This window comes from Agelaius phoeniceus, chromosome W (genome assembly GCF_051311805.1).
Source record: "Agelaius phoeniceus isolate bAgePho1 chromosome W, bAgePho1.hap1, whole genome shotgun sequence".
In the NCBI taxonomy this organism is placed as follows: domain Eukaryota; kingdom Metazoa; phylum Chordata; class Aves; order Passeriformes; family Icteridae; genus Agelaius; species Agelaius phoeniceus.
Window position 1 is genome coordinate 22,443,921 of NC_135301.1, and position 25,115 is coordinate 22,469,035.

The following is a 25,115-nucleotide window of genomic DNA, read 5'->3' on the forward strand; positions in this document are numbered from 1 at the left end:
GTGTGGTTGATCTAAGTGTGCTTTAACCAATAATGAGCTCAGCTTTTGCAATATGTATAAGCTTCATTAACACCAATATAAATATGTGTGAGCTTTCAATAAACTTGGGGATTTGCCATTCACGCATATTGTGTGCTGCAATTCCTCCGCCGTTCACGACACTTATCTAGGTATTCCTTCTTTGACCTTCCTTTTTTGTTTGACATTCCTGTAGAAACGCTTCCTGTTATTCTTTGCATCCTTTGCCAAATTCAGTTCCAGCTTTGCCTTGGCCTTTCTCACCCCATTCCTACATGGTCATACTTCTTCTCTATACTCTTCCCAGGTCACCTGTCCTTGTTTCCACTGCCTGTGCATTTGCTTCTTTAGTTTGACAAGCAAGTTCTGACTCAGCCATGCCGGTCTCTTGCTTTCCTTGCCCAATTTCTTGCTCCTGGGGATCGTTAGCTCTTGTGGTCTATGGAAGACTTCCTTAAAGATCTACCAGCTCAGTTCCACTCCCTTGTCTCCAAGGGCAGTTTCCCAGGGGATCCTATTGACTAGCTCCTGGAAGAGCTGGAAGTTTGCTTTCCTTACATTCAGGGGCCTTACTTTACTCCTTACCTATGTCCCTCCCGATAGCAAACTCCACCAGTGCATGATCACTGCAGTCCAGGCTGCCTCCAATCTTGATGACCCCAATAGAGTTCGCTTATGCTGGTGACCATCAGATCCAGTATCTCATACTCTCTGGTAGGGCTGTCTATTACCTGCCTCAAGAAGCCCACAGAGTTTCAGTAATGGCAACAAGGTCGTAATTTTCTAGCAGCTCAGTGTCTTCAAATTCCTCCTGTTTGTTGCCCATGCTGGGTGCATTGGTGTAAAGGCACCTCAGCTGGACTGTTGGCTGTGTCACCTTCCTAGAGGAACACCCCTTAATTCTTTTGAGATATTTCCCTGGTGTTTTCCTCTAGATATAAGTGAAAAAATAGCTTACTAGCATGTGAAACAGCCACAAACAAAAAATAACAGTAAATAATCACTAGATACAAAATCGCTAAATCTCACAAACCCCACAGGAACAAAGAGACACCCAAAATGGCTGGGTACAGCTCCCTTCCAAGATAGTGGCCCCCACTGCTGATCACATGTAGGGAGTCAAAGGGAAAATGGCGTCAGGACAATCCCATTATTCATAGAAGTGCTTCTTGGGGCATCCCATTCCCTGCTGTTGTATGCATACCCTGTGTTTTCTGGTCTCCCACACCAAATCCAGCACAAAGTTACTTAATCTGATGCTTGAATATTTTTAAGCGTCAGAGAAAATATTTTGGTGTTTTTAGAGAAAAAATCAATTTTGTCTTTTCTGACAACTTTTATATATATGTAGATTCTTACAGCTTCTCTGCTCTTATGTGAAGAGTTACGTTTTTGTTCCTTCCATTAATCACGATGTCCTGAAAACTAAGAAAAGGAAATCTAATTGAAAGGGTACAGATTTTGTAGAGCTACCTGGAAACTTTTGTAAGTTTACTTAGGAAAGCTCAACAGACATTTGAGAGAACAGCTTTTGCATTAAATGCTTATTGTGTGGGCTTTTTTGTTTCTAAAGGACAACAAATCTGCCCTTACTTAATGTCTTCTAAAACATCTTGACTTTCATCAAGGAGAGAATAGAAAAATCAGTGTCTGTGTTTTTCTTCAGAAAAAAAAAAAGAGATAATTATGTGAGGAGGAGCACCTTTTCTACCTTTTCAACATTCTTTGCCCCAAAAGAACAAAAAGCCATTAATGTTATATACACTGTATACATATCTATGCACTATATATATCTCTGTATGTGTATTTGTGTGTATGGATGTATGCATGTGTACAAACATGCATTCACATATAGTTAAGACAAGACTGAGGAAATATTTTAACCAAGATTATTTCAGCAGCAAACATAAAGTGACTTGAAACGTGCTATATTTCTGCCTTTGAACTCTGTATTTTTGTAGTGAAGAATCTTGAATACACCCACTTGGGGTTGTGCATTCTAACAGAACATATATAACTTCACTTCTGCATTTGCTGCTGTGTAGTTTGATGGAATATTTTTCATCTATCTTGATAATTTACATTGAAGATACAGTTGTTTTATATTTGGTTTGATATAACTTCTGTAAACTCTTAAAAGTATGTAAAATTTACATTTAAACCTTGGTTTAATTATTCTCAGTTGATAGTGAATACCATTGCATTTGGCTATCAGTAAGCCTAAATGAAAACAAAATTGTATTCCAGAATAGTGTATTCCTAGCTACCCATTATGTGATTGTGTGCCTTTGTTTATTCAGCTCCTACAATACTGTAAAGCATAATTCACCTCATAATTGGCCAAACACTTATTACTTTTTAAAGCATTTGCACATCTTAAAACAGTCTTCGTGTAGATGACCAAAATACAGGTTTATAATTCATAAATATAGTTATTTTGCAAACTTGATTTTCCTTGACATTTTTCTTGACTAGTAAGATACTGTTTTCATTGACCACCCATTATTTCATAGTAAAGGATGGAGGTGAAAGATCAGTCTGTGTCACCTTTGGCTTCTTCTTTTTTGTGAAAGCAATGGCAATCCTGATTGTGACAGAAAGCTATCTAGAGTTTGGACTCGAATCAGGTGACTCCTTTCTTCAGGGTTTGCAATAGCTGTAGTGATTACATTTCATGAAAAGTTAATTTTAAGCAGCTTAGATAGTCTTGAGAATAGCTATATTCAAATAAATTCTATATGTAATACACTTGTAGGAAATATTGCTTTGGAATACCAGTTCTGAAGGATAGCCTGCATATTTTCCTTGTTTTGTTTTAAATGATGTCATCTTTACCTGGGTTGTTTGCTTTGCTAATTATATTTACTTTCTAGTTTTATCTTTAATCCATTTTTCCTTTGTCATGGGTTGACACTGGTGGGATGCCAGGCACCCACCCATGCTGTTCACTCACTCCCCTCTGCAGCTGGACAGAGGAAAGAAAATTTAACAAAGGTTGAGATAAGGACCAGGAGAGATTGCTCGTCAAATACCATCACAGGCAAAACAGACTCAACTTAGAGATATGAAGTAAATTTATTACTAACAAAATCTGACTGGGATAATGAGAAGTAAAATAAAACCCTTATAAACACCTTCCCCCCACCCCTCCCTCCTTCCAGCTCTGCCCTCTACCCCAGTGGCACAAGGAGACAGGGAATGGGGGTTATGGTCAGTTCATCACCCATGGCTTCTCCCGCTGCTCAGGGAGAGGAGTCGTTCCCCTGCTGCACTGTGGGGTCCCTCCCACAGGAGACAGTTATCTATGAACTTCTCCAACACGAGTCCAGCTCATGAGCAATAATTCTCTGCAAACTGCTGCAACGCAAGTCCATCCCACAAGCAACAGTACCCCACAAACTGCTACAGCCTGGGACACTCTTCCATGGGGTGCAGTCCTTCAATGTTGTTCTTCTATTATTTCTAGAGTCCCATATTGTTGTTATTAGATTTCTAAAGTCCATACCTCTTTGGCGTATTCTCATGGCTGCAGATCTTCACTGACTCCTTCTGCTGCATGCTGTTCTCTCTCAGGTCAGGGCTCCTCCAAGGCTCTCTCTGACTGGCTAACCCTCCCCCTTTTATCCCAGTCATCTTCATTGGTTACAGCTGCAGCCCATCAAGGGCAACCAGGACCTCTGGGGCAAAGCCTCTATACAGATATTTAAATACATTTCCTCTACTATATTTCCCCCTTTTCTTTTACATAAGTTAACAGTTGTACAGATGTTTAAATACAATTCATACATTTTTTCATGACTCACAGGCCATGTACAACTCACATAGCTCTTTGCTCAAAGGCCATACTCTTTCACAGCTCTCTGACTCAAAGGCTATGTTCTGTCACAGCTCTTGGCCACTACAGCTCTCAGCTGTCTTATCTTGTCGCAGCTCTTGGCCGCCACAGCTCTCGACTGTTTTATCTTCTGCTAGCTACCACCGCAGCTCTTGGCTGTTCTGTCGCAGCTCTTGGCCGTCTTATCTTCTGCTAGCTACCACCGCAGCTCTTGGCTGTTCTGTCGCAGCTCTTGGCCGCCACAGCTCTTGGCTGTCTTATCTTCTGCTAGCTACCACCGCAGCTCTTGGCTGTCTTATCTTCTGTTAACTATCACGTCGGGGTCATCAATTGTTATCCTTCTGTTGTTCTTCTATTATTTCTAGAGTCCCGTATTGTTGTTATTAGATTTCTAAAGTCCATACCTCTTTGGTGGGTTCTCATGGCTGCAGCTCTTCACTGACTCTTTCTTCTGCATACTATTCTCTCTCAGGTCAGAGCTCCTCCAAGGCTTTCCCTGACTGGCTAACCCACCCTCTTTTATCCCGGTCATCTTCATTGGTTACAGCTGCAGCCCAATTAAGGACATCGCAGCTGCAGCTCATCAAGGGCAACCGGGACCTCTGGGGCAAAGCCTCTATACAGATATTTAAATACATTTCCTCTACTATACTTCAAGGACAGGCTGTTCCAGCATGGGAGTAGGGTCTCTCTCTCCACAGATCTCCCATGGGCTCACAGCCACCTCCAGGCATCCACCTGTTCCAGTGTGGGGCTCCTCCACAGGCTGCAGGTGGATCTCTGCATCCCTGTGGCCCTCCATGGGCTGCAGGAGAACAGCCTGCTTCACCATGATCTTCACCATGGCCTGCAGAGGAATCTCAGCTCTGGCACCTGGAGTACCTCCTCCCCCTCCTTCACTGACCTTGGTGTCTGCATAGTTGTTCTTCTCACATGTTCTCACTCTGCTCTTCTCTGGCCAAAATAAAAACTGCACAACAACCTTTTATTGTTTATATTTCTTCTTAAATATGTTATCACAGAGGCATTACCACCATTTCTTATTGGCCTAGCCTTGACCAGCAGCACATCTGTCTTTGAAGCTGCCAAGGATTTGCTCTGCTGGAAATGGAAGAAGCTTCTAGCAGCTTCTCACAGAAACCACCCCTGTAGCCCCCCTCCACTACCAAAAACCAGGCCATGCAAAATCAATACACGTTGCATAGTAAAGTCAAGTTCCTCTACTGAAAAGTTACTTACCTTCTTAAAAATGAGTGTTCTATTCAGATTTATGAAATGTACAAATATCAGAAATGTTTTCAAAGACCCTTAATAACTGAGTTTTATTGCATTGTGACATGCCAGTAAGCACATGAAAAAGCTAGAAATAATTTGTTGTTAATAATAATGCTTGTAAAAAATTTTAACAATATGTCCTGTTACCTATAATTTTTTAAAAAAGAGATTTTATATTTGTACTTTGATATTATACATATGATTTATGTCTCTGCAGGATTCTCAAATTTTTCAGAAAGTGCTATGCAGTTTCTTGAAACCAGGGTTTGGAATCCCAGTAAGTTTCTGGAAATACACTGGTCTTCATTATGTTGCATTTATAACTGAACCACTTGGATTTTTTTAGCAAGCATTTGTCTTGCATGCTTTGCTCTTATACACAGTTATAAACTCTGTATTAATGTGAAGAGGTGGATTAATAAAAATAATCCATAAATATTTACCAAATAACTTGTTGCATTTGTGTATTTCCTTTTTATTCCAAAATTACTCCAGTCCATAAAACACAGTTAAAAACTATAAAGTATTTCTCATTCTGCTTCTTAAACAATCACTTCAGATTTGAAAAGATTGCTTAAAACAAGAGAAAAGTATATTTTGCAGTTACTGTGGTATGAAGGAGGATGAGAGTGCAAAAGCTACCATAAAAATGGAATTAGGAGTAAATTTTTCCTTTTTACTTTCAGTCATGTTTTCAGGCTATATTAGTAATTTCCTCTTGGCAAGCACATCTGCCTGCTACAGTGCATTCAAGTTTTGTATAGACTGACATAGCTTATGATATTGCTTATATATACAATCACTGTCATAGACAGCCTCTATGTTTTGTAAACGGGATTCTGTTACAATCCTTGCCTTAAGGACATGACCTAAAATGCTTGTATATGGTATGTTATCGCTGTGGGAATACAAATTTGAATTTCTTCTTTGGAAATTTTCAAGTATTGTATAAGAATTGTATTTTCTTTATTTGTGAGAAACAGAAGTTTAAAATATATACTTAGATTAATATGCAATTTATAGATATGGATATTTAATGAGAAAGAAACCTTCATCTGAATCTTATGTGTTTCTTAACTATGGAATATTAATCCCAATATTACCGGATTGGACGTGCCTGGGCTCGTCTGACCCTTGCTGCTGGGTCAAAGGCAGCAGCTGTGGTGTTTCACCTCAGAGATACCTTTGGCCAGCTGGATGCTGCAGCTAGGCACTTGGAACAAATCCAGGCATAGTAGAAACTCAGTTTACCTCTGGTGGAAAAGGTTCAGGCGACAGTGAAGAGAAACAGGAGATGATTCTATCATAGAGTTTTAATCCAGAGTTTTATTCCAGGATGAGAGACCTCTGAATCTTGTAACAGCTCCCAACAGAAATCAGACCGCATGGTCCCATCTCCTTTTAAGCCCGGGGACAGGGGGAGGGGAAGGGACAGGTGAGGCACCAACCAGGTGGGAGGAGAGGAAGGCTCAAGGGATAAAGACACTTGGACAGGCCAATGAGCCCGGACCTGAGGGGCATCTTTTGAACTTCTGCCAACCACAGGACGACCCTGCTGGAATGTTAAGATTGATGGACAGCTCTCAGCAGGAGGGCAAAGGGGGAGGGGAAAGGAGAGGTTGGCACACCTGGGGGGTTGGGATAGGTGAAACAGGAAATGGTGTCACACTGCAACACTTAACCTTTCTTTTCTCTCTTTTTAATAAACTATTCTGAATGTACTAATTTCTGTATTAATTTTTCTGTTTGTGTCCATTTCCTTTTAGACATTCACAATGCTTTTGCTGTTTACAGCAGTGGTTGAATTGATGATGGTGTCTCTTGACAGTTTGAATAGCATAACTTAAAAATAAAAATTTGCCTTTGACCAGTTAAACTTAAAATGTATGTGTTCTTCTATTAAAATTATAAAAATTGAGTTCATTCCACTCTTTATTTTTATTGCCTAAATTGTAAATCACAATATAAAATTAGTATTTTGGGTTTTTTTTTTCTCTGATAACAAATTTAATATCTTGTAGGAAAGAGCTTAGGTTTTCGTTTTCTTATACTGAAGAGATTTCTATTCTTTTAGTAAATAAAGAGGTGGCTTGCTTGATTTTTATTTCAATTTGATTTACTGCTAGATACTGTTGAATTGAATGAAGTTTCTGATATCCATCACCCTCCCCTCCCTTCTTATTTCTTTTCTTTTCGGGGTCCTGTGTCTAAACTAACATTCAAATTGTTCCTGGCTGTTCTTTGTTCACTTATTGGTGCTTTTTTGACATTCCCTGGCTTGCGACTGGCTCAAATGCATCTTGATGCTCTGAATTTAGCAACAGAAAAAATAACACAGTAAGAGAAAATATATATACATATATACAATATATATGTTACTCAATCTTAAATCTCAGTTTAATGTCTGAAAATGAAAAATCCAAACTATTAAGAAGGTAGTGACTGACTAAGAATTCTGTTGCTGCCTGCTTTTCATATCTCCAGATCTGTGACATGCCACTGTGCTCAACCTGCCCTCTGCCAATCTATTACATTCTTTGCCTCAAAAGTGGAATATGAGTTATTCCTTTTCTTTCCTTGAGTGAGAGATCCACCATGAATGTTATACTTCCTGTTTCCTTTCCCCCCTATCTTTTTGGAAATTTAAATAACTGCCTGGAAGAAGAGGGGCAGCCACAGATTTTTTTTCTTCTTGATGGGTCTTTGTTAATAAAATTAGGTTAAGATGCAAAGAAAAAACCAGAAAGTGAAGAAATAGCTTCAGAAAGGCAGTCAAGTTGAAACACATTAAAAGGAAACCTCAGTAATCTAAAACTCAGTAAAAACTTCCGTTAATAAATATTGAATTTAGATTAAGATATAAAAAAGCATTCAATTATTAAAGTGTTAAAATAAAAAGTAAATTAAAATTGTCCTTTAAAGTATTTCAGTATTTCTTACATTATGATGACCCAGAATATATATCGCAAAGGTTAGTTCAAGTTAAAGGAACATTTTCATTTTCAGCTGTTGTTGAATTTTGAAGTAAAATGTTCTCTTGTATTTAACTATTTATCTTCAGCATTATCTGGTTGAGGAAACAACTCTAAATGTCTTTCATAGATCATAAACTCTGAATATTAAATGGAGAATAATGACAAATTCTGCAGTATAGGCCATTGTGATCATTTAGGTTGGCCACTTTCATAAGAGAACCATTAGATTTTCTCATATGTAAATTATTTCTCCCCAAACTGAAGTGTATTTTTGCTAAAAAATGCCCTGTTTAAAAAATTTAACTATGTTTGAAATGGACCCTTTACTCTTGGTAAATTGTTATCTAATTACTTTATATTAGATTTGGATTCTCATTCTAGATGAATACATCCAATTACAAGTGCAAGCTATTGACTGTTGTATCTGCTATTAAGCTTCAGTCTGTGTAGATTATCAAGTCACCTCTTAAACACCTGATTTTTTTATTTTTATGATTTTCAGTATTTTAGAATTTCTTGTGCCTTTTCTGTAACTATCCTCTAATTTTCCAACATCTGTCTTGATCTGGGCACATGAGATCTCAGGCAGAAATATCAAATATTTAATATGTTAATAATTAAAGGCAGTGCCCAAATAACATTGGACCATTAAAGGATGAAGTTGGTCATCTCACAAACAGGGACATGGACAAGGCTGAGATCTTTAATGCTTTCTTCGCTTTGGTCTTCAACATTGATGATGGGCTCTGGGACCCCCAGAGCACTGAGCTGGAGGACCATGACTGTGAAAATGATCAACTCCCAGTTGACTCTTGTGTGGGATCTGCTGCTCTTATTTTCTTAAGAAAAAGAGAGGAAAAAAATAACAAAGAGAGAGAAAAATAAAACCCAAGAAAGACAATCCTCAAAGACCCGGCTGATGTTATCAAAAAGCCTCTCTTGATCATTTTTGAGAGGTCTTGGAAATCCAGAGAGGTCTCAGCTGACTGGAAGCTGGGGAATATTGTCCCTATTTTCCAGAAGGAGCCCCCCAGAAATTGCAGGCCTATCAGTCTCACTTCAGTGCCTAGTAAAATTGTGGAAAAGATTATTCTGGGAAGTATTGAAATCACATGGAGGACAACGCAGTCATCAGTCATAGCCAGCACAACTTCATGGTGGGAAAGTCCTGCTTGTAAAACCTGATTTCCTTTTATGACAGGGTAACCCACTTAGTTGATCTAGGAAAGCCAGTAGATGAAATCGTTTTGGACTTGAGGAAAACTTTTGCTGCTGTCTCTCACAGGATGCTTCTGGACAAAATGTCCAGCACACAGCTGAATAACTGTATTACACAATGGGTCAGCAAAAAGAGTTATAGCAAGTGGGGTTACATCAGGCTGGCCCCAGTCACTAGTGGGGTTCTGCAGGGCTCCATCTTCGGCCCAGTTCTTTTCAATATCTTCATCAATGACTTGGTGTCATGATCCGTCCTTACGAACGGGTTTCGTGATGGTTCGTGGATTGATCTCAGAGTGCAAAAAACCGACATGGCACAGGGGATTTGCAGTAATAATTGAAACAAATGCACCTTTATTGAATGACCACAGCAAAATGCGATAGAGGGATTAAGGGAGAGAAAAAGATAGAGAAAAGAGAGAGAGAGAGAAAGAGGGGGATATAGCTACCAAACATAGAGACGAAGTCCTTTGGCCCAGTCCAGTCAAGGATCCTCCTGTTACGTCAGGGAGATCTCAGAGCTGCAGTCCATCTGGACTCTAATTATACTCTTTTTTGATAGGGGAAGGGGAATAGATCTTGAAACCGAATTAAAGGTAGTCTATTGTATCTTCAGGGGAAAGAATGGTATTTGGAAAGGGTACACACAGTCTATGTTCTCAGTGGTGGGCGAGAGCCATTGTCTTTGTGGTCCAATGCTCACACCTGCAACATCCATCTTCCTTTGGTCAGCTTGCCTCCCCCTGCACACCTCCCCCGGGTTGGGGGTTTCAGTCCCAGTCCTTGGAAAGTATGAGACAGAGCCTTCTCACATAGGGGTTTCATGTCTCGTTTTTTCTCTGTAGAAGAGGCTTCTTACATCTCAGTTTGTCCGTCACGGTGATTGCAAATGAGCGAGAGGGGTCTTCTTTGGAGGACCACCCAAAACTCAGGAGAAGTCCAGCCAGGCCGAGAGGTGAGACAACTTCCAAGGCTATTGTTGCAAAAAGGGCACAGTGCCCCCTTCTTCTTCTCATTAGGCTCAGTGTAGCATACTGCAAACACACCTGTGTACAATAGCTTAGCAATGCTCTCAGGTCTCGGAGCCCTTGGCATGTAACTTTGTCCTACAGAGCCAGAGATTTTAGACAGGGGGGTCTTTTCTTCAGTCGTCCCCAATGACGATCGTGAGGCAGATGAGGGATATTTCGGACAGACTCTCACACTTGGACACAGGACTTGAAAGAATACTAAGTAAGTTTGCTGATGACACTAAACTGGGAGGAGTTGTCGACTCCCTTGAGGGCACAGAAGCCTTGCAGAGAGACCTCAACAAATTAGAGGACTGGGCAATCACCAACTGTATGAATTTTAACAAAAGAAAGTGCCAGAAACTGCACCTGAGATGGGGCAACCCTGGATATGTGTATAGACTGTGGAACAAGACACTGGAGAGCAGCTGCAGAAAGGGACCTGAGGGTCCTGGTTGATGGCAAGTTGAATATAAGTCATTAGCGTCCTAGCAGCCAGGAGGGCCAACCGTGTCTTGTCCTGGGGTGCATCAAGCACAGCATCACCAGCTGGTCAAGGGAGGTGATTGTCCTGCTCTGCTCTGCACTGGTGTGGTCTTACCTTGAGTCCTGTGTGCAGTTTTGGTCATCACAATATATGAAAGACATTAAGATATTAAGGAGCATCCAAAGGAGGGCCATGAGGGTGGTGAAGGGTCTGTAGGGGAAGTCATATGAGGAGTGGCTGAGCTTCACTTAGTTTGTTCACCCTGGAGGGACTGAGGGGAGACCTCATTGCGGTCTTCAACAACCTCATGAGGGGAAGTGGAGGGGCAGGTGCCAATCTCTTCACTCTCATGACCAGTGACAGGACTCAAGGGAATGGCATGAAGCTGAGTCGAGGACGTTTAGGTTGGCTATTGGAAAAAAATTCTTCACCCAGAGGGTGGTTGAGCACTGGAACAGGGTTCCCAGCAAAGTGGTCACAGCACCAAGCCTGCCAGAGTTCAAGAAGCATTTGGACAATGCTCTCAGGCACATGGTTGGATTCTTGGGGGTGTCCTGTGAAGGGCCAGAAGTTGGACTTGAGAATCCTGATGGGTCCCTTCCAACTCCGCATATTCTATGATTCTATAATTACAGAATGGGAGACTTATAGGGACCAGTGACTTAAAATAATTTGAGATTAGGCAAATGATGAATTGTCACCTCAGTAACATGGTCAAAATTACTAACATGAATCTTGCATATATAAATAGGGAATAAAATTTTGGGTAAAATAGAATTAAGATATTCTAATGTCAATTTTAATTTTGACTGCCTGTTTGGTTTTCCTTTAGCAGCATCCTTTTACATATATATTTTTGAATCCTCTTAATTAATTCATACAATTTTCCTACACATTCACTCAATTTCCAGATCCTGCTTCAAGAATCTTTCAGTCTTTCTACCTTTACTCAAATAAACATCAAGTCGTTCTTGCCACTCTTTGGCACATTCCAGTCTCTCGGGTTGGCTGTAGATATTTGCTGCCCCGAGATGCGCAGGATGTCTCTGCTTCAGCCCGTGCAACGGAAGAACGAGTCTGGACTCCTCACTTTTCGGTCTTGAGGTTGTTTATTAATTCTTATCTATAAAATTCTCTTTCTGCCCAGCCGAGATCTGTTCAGGAAGGCAGCCACAAGCACTCTGACCGCCCCCGAGGCGGTATCGTCTTTTTATACTACAAACTACGTATATCATATTTACTCTTAATTCCCAATACCTATCACCTATGTTAGACAGTGCACTTCTACTCTAAACCAATCCCAAAGTGCCAACATCACAGCAGAAAATGGAGAACAAAAAGAAGAAAGAAGGACTAGACAGACCCTGATTCCTCCATCTTGTCCCCATAACCCCCATACCAAAAATCCTAAAATCTACATTTTCACCCTGTGAATATTTTATTATTACACCATTCAAACCTGTGTGAATTTCACGTCCTCATACAAAGCTGGTAACTTGCTCCGAGGGTCAAAATCAAATCCCCAGGTGTTCTGGGCAGCATGCCAGGGTCTCCGAGCCCCCTGACGGGGTCCTCGGCAACTCTGGACATCCAGAGGGATGTACTGAGTTCCGACACCAGTCCACTAATGCAATAGGCTGTCTTAAATAAGTAGAAGTTTATTTCACAAGTTACTGAAATGCTTCAGATTGCTCCTTAAGCTTCCTAAGTAAAAGTCTTCATTAAACTGGATGATCTGACCTGGGAAAAGTGTTTCTTCTAGTCTGTTTAGATAATTGAAAATAATCTGAGTGCATTTTTAATAAAGCAAAAAAAAGTCACATTATAGCAACATATTTTCCATAATTATCCATCTAAGATACCTACTCAAGACTAAAACAGTAATGGCCTCTGCAGTTCTGTATTATGCCATTGTATGGAAATTTTCAACAACTATCTTTTACTATAGTGTGGTAAAATGCATGTAGTTCCTTTGGTTACTTTGCTTGAATATCTAAAAACCACAACCAGTGTGATTTCACAGTATGTAATATTACTGTTTTGTTGAGACTTAAGCCATACTTTTAAAAAATGAAGTAATTCTCTTAATTACCTTTTCTCCCCTATTGTAAAACTTGTATTACTCTTCTGTACCACCAGTTTCAACAGTATGGTAACTGTATTTAATAACTCACTTCCTTTTTTTTCCCTCTTCCAGAACATTGCTGCATATAAACTTCTTGTCTCCTTTACTTATGGTTCTACTGTGGGTAAAACCAATCACTAAGGACTACATTATGAACCCACCTTTTGGCAAAGAGAGCGTACCTTTGTAAGATTCTCTTTAAAAATTCTTTCTGGGGTATTGAGGATAAAACCTTAAGTCAAAGTAGTGCCCTGTAAAAGTCATAGCAACATGGAAAACTTAAAACTGTGGCTGTGACTAGCATCTCTCATGAAAGGTATTGTAGAAGTTCCAACTGAGCTGTAAAGGGCTTCTGTTGTTTAGGAAGAATGAGAATTAGTTGCAGAGTATTGAATCCAATGAAGAATGGTAAGGCAGTGGTTTCCAAAGAGCTGCTGTCTTCTGGCATGTCTGTGTCAGAGTTCTGCATTGTTCTTCCTAGGGACAGAACATCATGTCATTGACAGCTTCTAATACCTTGTGTCTTACTTATTGGTCTAAGACAGAAGTAATTTCACTGAAGAGGATTGAGATACATTGGTATGAGAACTGACCTAAGGTCCTTAGTAGTATGAAACTTGTCTTAAAATATGTGTGAAGATGAAGTGCATATGGCATTCACCAGCTAAAATATTTTAAAGAATAAAAATGGAAAGAATTTTCAGGAATAATTGTATCTGAAATCAATATTGTGTTAAGTAGCATAGGTAATTGTCATTGTCATTTTATTAACATAATTCAAAGTAGTACTCAAATTGAGCTGAAACTGATATAGTTTACTGTCACTTGTATTGCTTTCTAGACTTAAAAGATGCTTCTAAGATAACTGATCACTGAAGTATTGCATAAAACATTGCAAATATATAAATGTTGTTTCCATTTTACTCTTCAGTTAATGAAAGTTGTGCTTTAGCAATGTATCTAAGGCAGTTGGAGATTTTATATAGAACTATATATCACAAAACTTGAAATTATCTGTAAGAGCCTGCTTTTTAGTGTCCTCTTTTTGTTACTCAAAATTCAAGCATTTAAGAGTTGCTTGCAAACAAATGGGTTCTAATTTGGATCTAATGCTGTAATAGGGCTCACCAAGCTGCTCTATCACCCCCTCCTCAACTAGACAGGGGCAGAAAAATATGATGAAAGACTCGTGGGTTGAGATAAGGACAGGGAGATCACTCAGCAATTACCATCATGGGCAAAACAGATTCGACTCAGGGAAATTAATTTAATTTATTGACAATTAAAGAGTAGTATAATGAGATATAAGAATGAATCTAAAACCACCTTCCCTCTGCTGCTCCCTTCTTCTTGGGCTCAACTTCCCTCCCAAAGTCTCTACCTCCTTTCCCAGGAAAGACAGAGGGACATGGAATGAGGGTTGCAGTCAGTTCATAACACTTCCTCTCTGCCACTTCTTCCTCCTCACACTCTTCCCCAGCTTCACCGTGGGATACAACACACAGAGACAATCCTTCACAACCTTCTCATTTTCCTTGCAGATGATGCAAACAAATAACTCTGTAGGGGTAGGGGACCTTTAGAAAAAAACATTACCTTTTTTATCCACAGAATGTCAGAAGATACATTTGACACCATGCGGTTGTGGATTATAATCCTTTTGTGTGCTTTAAAGTTGGTTATGATATGCAGTCACTTACAGGCCCATCTGAATTTAGTCCAGAAATGCATGGATCAGATGAAAAAGGAAGCCGGTAGAATAAGTACAATTGATTTACAAAAAATGGTAAGTATAACTGCACTAAGGTTATATATGTTTGAGTGCTCTGTGCAAATGCTCTTCATAGAAAAACATAAATGTCTGGTTTGTTGTCTTCCTTGTTACCAGAACTAAAATTTGAATGAAGCTTCCTAAACTATATCCTTTATAAAAATAGTACCATTACAAAAAAATTCTGCAATGCAAAATATGCAAAGATACATCATCCATATTATTCAGATGCTTTGTCTTAAGTTGTTCCTCCTTTGTTCTAAGAGATCCCACCATGAGGAATTCTTTACAAATATCTTGGCAAGTCTTATGTTTGTCTTGATGAGTGTTTCTGTCCAGCATGAATTGAGTTTGAATTTGTCAGAAGGATGATCCAAGAAACTACAGGCCTGTCAGCCTAAGCTTGATTCTGGGCAAGTTTATGGAAGAGATCATCCTGAGTTCCATTGCATGGCATATGCTGGACAACCAGGGGATCGGACCCGGCCAACATGGATTTATGAAAGGAAGGTCCTGCATGACCAACCTGATCTCCTTCTAGGACAAAGTGACCAGCTTAGTAGGTGAGGGAAAGGCTGTGGATGTTGTCTATCTGTGTCGTGAACGGCGGGAGAAATGCGACACACCATATGCGTGAATAGCAAATCCCGAAGTTTATTGAAAACTCACACATATTTATATTGGTGTTAATGAAGCTTATACATATTGCAAAAGCTGAGCTCATTATTGGTTAAAGCACACTTGGATCAACCACACTTACTTCTATCTTCTAATAATTATTTTGCTTCTATGTTTGCATTCTTCTAGCTTCTCTACCTAAGATATCTACATTTTCTGGCAAGCGATTTTCTCCCCCGTCTTCCCGTTTCAGCGAAGGTCACTATGACCTTTGTCAGTGATTGGACACTGGTTGCTTAGTTCCCAGCTTGTTTTCCCTATCCTTATCCATCAGTATCACATCGAAATGTCCTTTCTCAGCTAACCAATTATCCAAAAAGCTCTCTACATATCTGGACTTCAGTAAAGCATTTGACACCATCTCCCACAACATCCTCCTAGAAAAACTGTCTGCTTGCATCTTGGATGGGTAGACTTTTTGATGGGTAAAAAACTGGCTGTATGGCTAGGCCCAGAGAGTTGTGGTGAATGGAGCTAAATCTAGTAGTTAGGGCCAATAGCTAGCAATGTTCCCCAGGGCTCAGTTTTGGGGCCAGTCCTATTTAACATCTTTATTGATCATCTGGATGTGGGGATTGAGTGCAGTAAATTTGCAGATGACACCAAGTTAGGTGGGAGTGTTGATCTGCTTGAGGGTAAGACAGACTCAGTCAATGGGCTAAGGGCAACTGCATGAGGTTCAATAAGGCCAAGTGCCAGGTCCTGTACTTGGGTAACAGCAAACCCATGCAGCAGTACAGGCAGGGGGAGAAGTGGTTTGAAGGCTGTTGGGTAGAAAGGGTCTTGGGAATGCTGGTTGACAGCCAGCTCACTATGAGCCAGTGTGTGCCCAGGTGGCCAAGAAAGTCAATGGCATCTTGACCTCTGTAAAGAATAGTGTAGCCAGCAGGACCAGGGAAGTGACTGCCCCCTTGTTCTCGGCACTAGTGAGGCCACAACTTGAGTACTGCACTCAGTTTTGGGCCCCTCGCTTCATAAAGGACATTGAGGTGCTGGGGTCTGTCCAGAGAAGGGCAACAAGGCTTGTGAAGGGTCTAGAAAACGTCTTATGAGGAACAGTGGCTGAGGGAGCTGGGTTTGTTTAGAAAAGGTTCAGGCAGGACCTCATTGCTCTCTACAACTACCTGAAAGGAGGTTGTAGTGAGGTGGGGGCTGGTGTCTTCTACTGTGCCTACAGTGAGAGAACAAGGGGAAATGGCCTTAAGCTGAGACAGGGGAGAGTCAGATTTGACATTAGAAAAAAAATTTCACTGTTAGCATGGTCAGGCATTGGTTGCCCAGGGAGGTGGTGGAGTCACCATCCCTGGAGGTGTTCAAGAGCCATCTGGATCTGGCACTGGGTGATGTGGTTTAGTGGTTTAAGGGTTATAGTGGCAGTGCTGGATGGACAGTTGGACTTGATCTTGAAGGTCTCTTCCAACCTTGATAATTCTATGATTCTATGAAACTTAGGAGTGTATAGGATAAATGGTGCTTTCTTAGCCACAGCATGGAAAAGGAAGTAAAATTTAGAAGGGCAAAGTGTTGTTACCTAATCCTAACTGTAATTGCTAAATTTGGGCAAAATTTAAGATACAATAGTTATATGTTGGGATAAAATAAGACATGTTTAGTTCTGAGAGACCACTCTCAAATGCATTAGACTAGATCTGAAACCATCTGCTCATCTTGTTACTGTAGCAAGCGATAAAAGGGAAAGACTTACTTGAGGGGCTTTTTTTAAAGCAAAGTAATAAAGTCAGCAAACAGAGGAAATTGATAGATAGAAAATAGTAAGCTTGATATGGAGTCAAGATGCATTTCCTGCAAAATAAACTTATTTCTAGTGTTGCATGATAGCAGTGCCTGATAATCTTTCTGTGTCAGGGTGTATTCCAGAAGGAATATTGCAGTATGCCATAGGACAAAGCTTCCTCTCGGTTTTTAGATCATCACTACTGTAATCTTTGTTGTTATGAGTAAAAAAGTTGTCCATATTTTTTAAAGTTGCAAAGTTCACAAGTTAAACCGATTGCTGCCAAGTTGGAGTTCTAACTATTTATTGTTAATAATTTCATGTTGTAATCTCCTGTTGTTAATAGTTTCCTTTTTAGTTGCCCCGAGCCAGCCCACCGCTGTCTTCCCGGCCCCGCGCTGCGGGCGGGGCGGCCCTGGAGTGTCCCAAGAGTGCGGACCCGCCCCGGGAGCGGCGGGGCGTCCCCCTGCTCAGCACGGGTCCCGGCCGTGCCGGGAGAGCCTCGCGGGGACCGGCCAGGATCGCCGTGTCCCGCAGGGGCAGCCGCTGGCCGGCTCCGTTTGCCGGGCGTCGCCCTGCTGCTTCCTGGAAGATGGCACCCGGACGGTGAAGAGGAGGGGACATCGGAGTGGCATGCAAATGACCTTTGAGCCAGCATGCAACGGGAGAAGCCCCTCACCAAACCTAGCAAAAAACCTCTAAAAACAACAAGCCAACACAAAATTGACGGATCGAAGTGATGTCTAGACATAAGCAACAAAATCCAATATCCACTAAGACCCTTTTTACCCCTCACCCTAACCAGAGGACCTTGAATGTCAAACCGGAAAACCGGGAATCTCCCGATGCCCGCGTAAGGACGGAAGCCCCAGCTCTGCCTGCAAGACCAGCGGACAAAGCTGCACTCTTCCTCCTCCTCCGTGTCATTCCTGGGAGCAGTGGCAGACCCGTCGGTTCTCCCCACCCAAGCTGATCACTTTTAGTAAAGGCATTAAAAAGGAGAAAGATCTCCTGCCCTATTTATTTCATTTGTTATTTCATATATGTAGTAACCTACCAAGTGACTGGCATTGGACTTCAAAAAAAGTTAGGAAGTACAACTATCAGTAATTGTTTATGAGAGAACTGCTCTAGTAGTTGTGAATGCATAGTTTTAGTTTTGGGAGTTTTCATCTCATTGATTAAATGTATGTGTTGTTTCCTAAATCCATTTATCCAGTACTTTGAAAAACTTTAAGAAGCTCAGGGCCACTAAATATAATCTTAGCTGGTTTTACTAGCCACGCCTGCTTTCTTTACTTCTGGTACTTTTGCCAGTAAAGTCTTTCCTACCTGTTTTCCTACAATGATCATTACTTTTTAAAAATTTGCTCTTTTCATCATACACCACCAATTATCTTTGAATATTTTGTCTCATACTTTTTCTTCTGTCGATGTTTTACTGCTTTTTTTTTTGCATTTCAATTTTCTGATGCTTGATCATCTCAAAGCCTTTTGAGGCTTCAAAGCTATTTAAAAAAATTTCAGGTGTGCCTGCATCTTTTTTTGCCACCTTGTATTCTGTTATTTTCTAAAGCCCAGTGAACTTTTACTGCTTGTTTGCTATTTGCTATTTATTTGGGATATGGTTTAGTGGTGAGCACAGTGGTATTGGGTTAACAGTTGGATTCAATGACCTTAGAGGTCTTTTCCAATCTTAATGATTCTATTATTCCATTGATTTAATTACTTTTTTACCTTCTTAATTTCATCTAGCCTTTTAGGTCAACAGCTTATGTAAAACACATAATGTAGCAATCTTGAGAAAGCTGGAACAGATTGGGAACAGGGAGGGATAAATCTGAGTGGTTCTCAATGAACCTGAAATAAAGATCATTTAAATGCTTTGTTATTGATTAATGCTAATGAAAATTCCTCTTGTCATTGTTTTTAAAGCACTGGTTTTATTCATTTAGAGATCTTGCAAATATCTCACTTTGAAAAGGGACTACAATATTAGCCAAAGTTTCATTTACCTTTGATCAGGCTTTGGACTGTTTCTACAGTCACAGTACTTCATTTTTGAAATGGTATTTAGTTTGTAAATAACTTAGCATAATCATATATTTAGCTTTGAGATGGCTCACAAAATTCTAGTGTATTCAAATATTAATATTTGAATTATAACATTCATTTTGGATAAGCAAAATTGCTCAGGTTTGTGTTAATAGAACCACAACTTTTAATTATTTTCTTTCAGCATTTCCTTTTGGGATTGTGTCCTGAAACTAGAATTCATTATAGGGACCTTCATTAGGTCTTTTGAAGACAGTATATCACATACTAAAACATGCTATAAAACTTGTAAAATAGGGGGGAGGTTTGCATAAGAACTGGGTTTTTTTTTAATAAATTCCTTGTTTTTCCTGAACAGATGCATAAATGTTTGTTTTGATGACCCAAAACTTATGGATTACTCTTTTCTATTTTCCCAGGTGGCTCGGGTATTCTGTTATCTTTGTGTAATTGCACTGCAGTATATTTCACCATTGGTAATGGTACTTCATTCAACTCTGCTTTTGAAAACACTAGGTAGGCAACGTTTGATGAACAAAACTGAGTTCTTTTCAATATAGGACATTTATATTTTCAGTCTCCTGAAGAAAATTAGAATCTAGTCTAACCCTCCTGCTCAAGCAGAGTTAGCTACAGGGGGTTGTCCAAGACTGTGTCCAGTTGGGTTTTGAGTATCTCCAAGGAGGGAGAATCTACAACCTCTCTGAGCAACCTGTTCCAGTGTTTGACCACACTCACAGTAAAAAAAGTGTTTCCTTGTGTTCTCATGGAATATCCTATGGTTTAATTTGTGCCTATTGCCTCTTGTCCTGTCAATGGGCAGTAGAAGAGCCTGGCTCCCTCTTCTTCATTCCCTCCCATCAGGTGTTTATATGGTATAAGATTCCCCCCCCCCAGAGCCTTCTCTCCTCCAGGCTCAACAGTCCCAGCTCTCTCAACCTCTCCTCATATGAAAGATGCTCCAGTCCCTTCATTATCTTTTTGGCCCTGAGATGGACTGTCTGCAGTATGTCAATGTACTGGGAAACCCAGAACTGGACACAGGATTCCAGGTATGGCCTCACCAGTGCTGAATACACAGGAAGGCTCACCTTGACCTCTTGGCAAACAGATGATAAACAGCTTTTAAGCTGTGCTCTTCTCTTGCTACTTTTGACATCTTTCAACAATGAGCTGTATAAAGCATTGTTTATTTAACTTTATGGATATCTGAAATTTTTTTTTTCAATACTTCAAACTTTAGTGAACTTTTTGGACAGAATTTGTAAGGTGTGGGGTTTATTTCATTATTAGGAGATCTGATGTCACTGTTTTTTTCTTTCTTTTGAGGGATGTCTTTTACAGCCTACCATGCAATACCAGCATTCATTTTGCCAAATGAGAACAGAAAGACATAAGCATTATTAGTCTGTGATTCATTCCATCATAAAATAGACATCTACATCTGATGAGATGAGTCACATCCAGCACTGATAAGGTCCCAAGGTAACTAATTCACATGTAAAAATTAAGATGTTAAAAGATAAGGTGATTCCTACCCTGATAGCTTACTAGTATTATCAGGAAGCTATGTGGATGGACACAATTAGTATTTACTAATTTATAAGTAAAATTGTGGCATTTTTTTGTTTGACAAATATATATAAACTAATTATTGAGTTGCTAGAAATAATAGAACTTAAAATCTAATTCAACAAGTTTCTTATATGTTACTCTGTTTTTTAACAGGGCATCTCCCCAGAATCTAATTCTGACACTGCAGTTGAAAACAATCTGCTTCCCAGTTCAATTTTTTCTGAGTCTCCATCTGTTGATGGAAAGACAAAAATAACTGTAGTGCCAGTAACAATGGCTTTGGGAAGCCTAAAGAATATTTTCACTCATCTCCTATTCTGAGGACTCTTGTCTTTCCTCACCTGGTGGATTAGCTGCTTGTCTCTTTTCCACAAGCGTCTTTGGGCTTTTCTATTACCAGTACCTGACTGTCGCATAAACTGATCAACTGACAGACTAAGTATGAAATCAAATTCTAGATAGAAACCCAAGTATCCAAGAGGAGATGAAGAAAAAACTGTATATTAAGAAAAAACATATCAGCATTTATTCTTAAACACTTATTCTATGTTTTCTGGGTGAATATTGTTTATGTTTAAAATCACAACTGGATTTGTTACTTTTTGTTACTGAAATGGTAGATAACTAATTGAATTATGGTACAGGGATTGACTGACATTATTGTGTGGTGGGTATTAATGGACATGTTGAAAAGATAGCACTTCAGAGTATATTTTCCATAAACAAAAATCCACCCTCAAAATTTTGCATTTTAAGAATCAAGAGTTGGTGATTGAACTATGTCAGTAGGGTACCATATATGCTAATGGTGGCTGCCTAGTAAGCAAATTCATGAAACAGCCATACAGTGAAACACTGGGTTTTTTTTTTAAAAAAAAAAAGTTAGATAGCTCTTAATCACCTTTCTCCATAAAAAATGGAATAATCCAAAAGGACAAGGGAGATACTGTAAATTACAGTAACAAAAGCCGTATAAAATTTAAATTTAACACAGGAATAAAAGTGTGAACCTGGCAGGTATTGCTGCCTAAATGTGTGCATTAATGCCTGTGCAGTAAGAAGGGTGTTATAAATATTATTTCAGTCCCAGCAGTCGTTTTGAAGAAATGGCCATGTGGGACATCTGGGTCTTTTAAATTTCTTCTTTTCAGGTAATGGATAAATTCCATTGAAATAACAAAATAATTGAAGTAGATTAGTGACACCAGTCAATTATTTCAAAATAAAATGGTTTAATGCTGCTGATTGATGTATCTGTGTAGAGAGCTTTTTGGATTATTGGTTAGCTGAGAAAGGACATTCCGATGTGATACCAATGGATAAGGGTAAGAGAAACAAGCTGGGAACTGAGCAACCGATGCCCAATTACTGACGAAGGTCACAGTGACCTTCTCTAAAACGGGAAGACGGGGGAGAAAATTGCTTGCCAGAAAATGTAGTTATCCCAAGGTAGAGAAATTAGAAGAATGTACACATAGAAGCAAAATAATTGTTAAGAGATAGAAGTAGGTGTGTTTGATTATAGTGTGCTTTAACCAATAATGAGCTCAGATTTTGCAATATGCATAAGCTTCATTAACACTAATATAAAAATGTGTAAGCTTTCAATAAACTTCGAGATTTGCTATTCATCGCATATGGTGTGTCGCATCTCTCCCGCCGTTACGACAAATGGTGACCCCGGACGTGTACCTTCGGGACTAGCCACGGTCGGAGGCGTAAAAGTCAAGTTCAGGTCCTATCGCAGCCGAGGACGGCAATAAGCACCGCTGAAAAAGGGAAGGTGCCGGCCCCGGGCGACCTGATAGCAGGGCCCGGCTGATACGTGCTGCCGAAGCTGGAAAAGGGCTGCAAGAAGCGCGCAATCGTCGTTGAAATGGATAAAGACAGGCAAGCAGCATATGATTTATTTACTGACTTTTTACGAGGGCGTCAGATTAGAGGGATAGATTTACAGAAAGAACTTCCTGGGTTGTTAGCTTATGGGTGTGCACAGGAGTTTTTTCGTAATCCGCATACAGTGCATGAGTTGTCAGAATGGAGTATATTCGGGAATAAGCTGTGGCGTGCAATCATAGATGAGGATAAGACCGCGAAAGAGTTGGGAAATTTATGGCGAGTCGTGCATGCTGAATTCTTGAAATACCAGGCGGAGGAAAGAGCTGCCCAGCAGACTAGCGTAGCCCGTGAAAGAAACAGGAGTTGCAGAGACTGGTTTGGGTCCCCGCCGATACAAGCTCCTGCTCTAAACAGCAGCTCCCTGCAGCTATCGGCTTCTGCCGCGGGCAGTAGCCCCCCCGCGCGTATTCCAGCCGTGCCGTCCGCGCCGCCTGCCCCGGTGTTAAACCCTGCACCGCCTCCGCCTCCTCCCGCTCCCGACCCGCACCCTCAGCCTCCCTGCCGCAGCGCACAGCCCGCAGCCGCCCCGCCGGAGAGGCTCGTGCCGGCCCCGGCCCTGGGCGACTCAGCAGCTGCAGCGCGGCCGCCTCCCGCTCCGCAGCCGCCAGCACCGCTCCGCAGCCGCCCCGTCCCCGAGCCGAGGGGGGGCGGCAGGACGGGCCTTCCACCCCCCGTGGAGCAGCGGGCTCCGGTGAGTCCGCCCGCCCCGCGGCTGCCCGCAGCTATCACCACTTCGGCTAAACCTGCCTTCAGCCCGCAACCGCCGGGAGCCTCGGAGTAGACCTAGCAACAGCAGCAGACAGTGAATTTGGTGACTGTTCACCCACAAAAGTCCCAACAGGAGTAAAGAGACCACTCATTATTGATGGATTATCTGTGAGAGTTTTGCTTTTAGGACATTTCTCGGCTACAGTGTTAAGATTGTTTGTTTTATCTAGAATAATGGACGCTGGCTTGTAGGGGAGAGTTCTATTATGCTGTATATTCTTTTTCCACCTATGCGAATCGAACAATGAACTGTTAGATGCACTTTGACCTTTGTTAAAGGGAACTAATCCAGCACAGCCTGTTCGTATAACCCCTGAACGGGCTGAAACACTGCAGCAGATATTAGACCGTGTTACACAAGGCAGTGTTCAGAGACGTGATTTTGATCTCCCTGTACAGCTGACAGTTTGGTGTGGACAAAAATTTTTTACTTGGTGCACTTACTCAGCACAACAGAAAAACGGGGGAGATATGGGCCTTGGAATGGATATCTCCTCCACTTCAACAACATAAAACTCTTTTTCAGAAAATTGAAATTTTAACTGATTTGCTCAAAAAGGGTCGTGATAGGACAGTAGAGTTAGATTTAATGCCCAAAAAGATCACTAAAGTCCTTATCGGATGCTATAACTGCTCACACAGATGCAAGAGGAAAATCCAAACAACTGTTACTCATTATATGTTTAGAAAACTGGACTGGATGTCATGTAACATTTAGAATTATAATTTAACCTGAATGTTAGTTTGCACAAAAAAAAAAACAACTCCCTCCAAACAACAAAAACAACAAAACTTCCACTCAAAACAGATACTAAAATATATAATAGACTTCCAACCATAATATTAATATTATTATTATTATTATTATTGTGGACAATTTTGATAAATAATTACCAAAAAGAATATATTCATCCCTACTGTTTAAGCATCAATTGACTTTTAAAACATAAAGCATAAACACTGATGTTTGAGGCCTAGAAAACATTCATTCTATTGTTTGAATAATGATTTCAGTCTACAAGAAAACTGTTGCTTAGCTTTTCCTGTAACATCGAACAAAGAGTATTTTGTACTTAGTTGTTATCCTTTTTCTTTGTCCAAGTGAGAACACAATATGTCATTTAAAATATTCTCTCATTTAATTTACATTTTAATCTGAAAGAGAATATGAGTTTAAAAAATCATACCACTGCATTAACGTCCCTTTGTACTTAGAAACATATTTCTTGTACCTGTTCAATTTAAAGCAAACCTGCAATACTCTAAGCACCTGACTCAACTTGTAACTTCTCCATCACTTCTTATATTTTTTCCCTCTGAAAATAACCAGTGTGAGCTGTAGCTTGTCTCACATGTGTTAAGTTCTTCACTAGCTTTGCATAAGGAGATTCACAAGCACATGAGTTATTCTACACTGCTTATTTGTCTCAAATATCCGATCTAAAACACATCATCTGATTTGTATTTCTTAATATTTTATAGGTGAGTTAGTTCTGAGTTATTTTTCTCTGTTTCCTGTGTTTAACCAAGATGCTGAAAGACTTTGTTGATACGTTAGACTTCACTGAAACAAAGGCTTCACACAGATCAGGCCTTGGTATTGATGGATGGCTCAAATCTTTAAACTTAAGATCATGGTTACGTTCACTTATTAAGGTTAGCATTGTAGTAGCTATTGTAGTTTTGCTGTT

At 40.3% G+C, this 25,115-nt stretch overlaps 1 pseudogene; it reads left to right on the forward strand.

Moving 5' to 3' along the window:
- LOC129133616 (transmembrane protein 161B-like) overlaps positions 1–21,175 on the forward strand; it is a 172,349-nt pseudogene extending 151,174 nt beyond the window's left edge.
- The last annotated feature ends 3,940 nt before the right edge of the window (positions 21,176–25,115 follow it).